Here is a 2,882-nt window from a genome sequence, read left to right as displayed (position 1 = left end):
TGGTTAGCAGTCGAATGCCTTAGGCACTGTGCTACCAAGTTGTATTTTTTTCAATCCTTAAATCAGACATTTCCCCTTTAATTTATTGGGCCATGAGAGGGGCTGACATCAAGAGTTTCATTTTGGCCTGGTTTTCCATTATAACGAGGCTACATCAACATAATGGTGCTTAAACACTTCAAGGCACTTGTGTTTCCAATTGCTTTCACTTTTAGTCCAGTTAATGGATTCTGGAGCTGTTAAAATCTCAAAGTAGCAAATGGACATTTGGATGGCTCAGATGCTGGCCAGGCACAACTCTCTTAAAGCTTCCTGTAAGAGCCACTGTGGCCTCGCACCCACATCTCAGGGCATGTGAACCTCAGGGTTTAGTGACCTGTGGGTGTGCAGCAGCCTCATCCTAACATAACCAGAGCACATGACTAAGAGATGATTATAATGCTCATTTCGTAGGACAGGGGTTGGTTGAGCTAGGACACCAACCACCACCCCCAGATAGGCTCATCTACTGTTTGCATCCACTGCTGGTCTGTTGTTGTTGTGTTGTTATGTGCCATCGAGTCAGACCAGACTCATAGAGACCTCTCCTTGGGTTTCCAAGACAGTATCACTACGGAAGTAGATTGCCCAACCTTCCTTCTGAGGAGTGGCTAGTGACTGCTAGTCTAGGGGGCTTTTATCTCTTAATGTAGGGAAGAGAAAGGAGCTTGGATGGAGAAGCATAGCAGGAGAGCTGGATTTGGGGGTCTCTAGGTGGGAATGGGGTGCCTTTGGGCTGGATTTGATGGCCAAAGCTAATGGAACTCTTTTATCCATGTTCTTTGAACACTCCTTTCCCATTTTATTCCTGTATTTGTGTATTTCTCTCATCTTAGAATGACCTTTCCATCTCTCAAATCCTTTCCAAATGTTTGTCCATTCAATCAGTAAATAATTACAGAGAATCTTCTGTGTTCAGTGTACTGTTGTACAAGTCGGAGATATGATGTTGGAAAAAATTGACATGTTTTTTGGATTCTCTATGCTTCTTTTCTCATAAGTGTTTCCAAAGTCATCCTCAACAGGATATGATTTGTTTCACCTTGGAACTTCCTTAACAGATTGGGCAACTTTCCTGTTGCCATTCTAACTATTGATATATGTCTACTTCTTTTATTCATTTTAGTGTATTGTAAAAGAGCATTAGTGGTGCAATGGTTAAAGTTCTCAGCTGCTGATTCAAGGTCAGTGGTTCAAATCCACCCACAGGCTCTATGGGAGTAAAAAACCTGGCAATCTGTTCCAGAAATATATCCATGACCAAGGATACATTTGGCTTAAGATGTTCTTATATATGTATTTGTGCTACAAAAATATCCATATACAATACAGAAGTAACAGGGGACGAGGTTGGAGTAGCTTCTCAGAGACAACCAAACACCTTGAGGGAGAGAGTCACCAGGCCTGCAGGCTTGGGACCATGGTCTCAGGGGACATCAAGTTCAATTGGCACAACATAGTACATTAAAATCTTGTACTACATCTTACTTTAGTGAGTAGCCACTGAGGTTTTAAAGCTTTCAAGCAGCCATCTAAGATGCAGCTATTGGTCTCCCCTCATCTGAAGCAAAGAAGATTGAAGAAAATCAAAGTCATATGGAAACAATTAGTCCAAGGATATGATGGACCATGGGTACCTCAGCCTTCACGACCTTGATACCAGAAGAACTAGATGCCAACCACTAAGAAAGGGATTAGAATTGGAGATCCTGGATAGAGTGGGAGGAAAAATGTGGAACAAAATTCAAAAACACAAAAATGACCTGAATTCCTGGTTGGACACAGACTGCTGGAACCCCTGAGACCATGTCCCCCGGTTATCCTTCAGGCCTGAAACTGGATTCACTTCCGTGGATTAGCTCTCAGCCCAACAGTAGAAAGACCTACAAGCAGAGCACCTACCCCAGGGAGATGTACCTATGTACACTAGGGAGATACACCTCTTAGACTAATCGCCCATGAGACATCAGAAGGGCAGCACTTGGATAGAAGGAAAGCTGGACAGACAGGAATGCATAGAAAGGAAGGGCAAAGGGAAGGGGTGGTCAGTCAGTCACAGGGAGAAGAACGTTTTTTGTTGGGATTACAAACGGGGCCAGGGAACAACTGTGAATGAACTCTAGAGAGTAAAACAAATCTTTGTAAATTTGTACCCAAATCACAAAGGAAAAAAAAAGATTTCAGCCCAGGAAACTCTATGGAGCAATTCTATTCTGTCCTATAAGGTCCCTGTGAGTGGGAATCAACTCGATAACACAGAACAGAAATTTCCAGCCTGTTGCCTGACCATGTGACCCAATGCCTTGAAATTAATCTCTCTCTCTCTCTCTCTCTCTCTGTTTGTATGTATAATCATAAGGTTTTCACTGGCCAATTCTTTGAGAAGTGGATGGCCTCTTCCTTCTTCTGAGTCTATCTTAGTCTGTATGTATATAAAGGAAGGCACTCTGGTGCCATAGTGCCTAAGGCATTTGACTGCTAACCAGAAGGCTGGAGGTTCAAACCCACCAACCACTCCTCTGAAGGAAGGTTGGGCAATCTACTTCCATAAGATTTACCACCTCAGAAAACCAAAGGGGGTCACTGTGAGTTGGAATTGATTCAATGTCAGTGGGTTTGGTATATAAAGGAGCTCTGGTGGTACAGTGGTTAAGATATATGGCTGCTTGGTGAAACCACTGAGACTATGGCCCCTAGCTGCCCTTCAGGTCTGGGATTGAACCCACACCTGTGGTTTCCAGCCAAACAAAGAACAGGCAAGTTAGTTAAACATTTACCTCAAGTAGACACACACCCTGGAGAGAACAATCATGGGAGAAGGAAGGGCTGCTTATGCACAGGGA

This window comes from Orycteropus afer, unplaced genomic scaffold, assembly GCF_000298275.1.
Source record: "Orycteropus afer afer isolate SDZICR_OR568_19922 unplaced genomic scaffold, OryAfe1.0 scaffold00497, whole genome shotgun sequence".
In the NCBI taxonomy this organism is placed as follows: Eukaryota; Metazoa; Chordata; class Mammalia; order Tubulidentata; family Orycteropodidae; genus Orycteropus; species Orycteropus afer.
Note: the sequence above shows the minus strand (reverse complement) of the source record.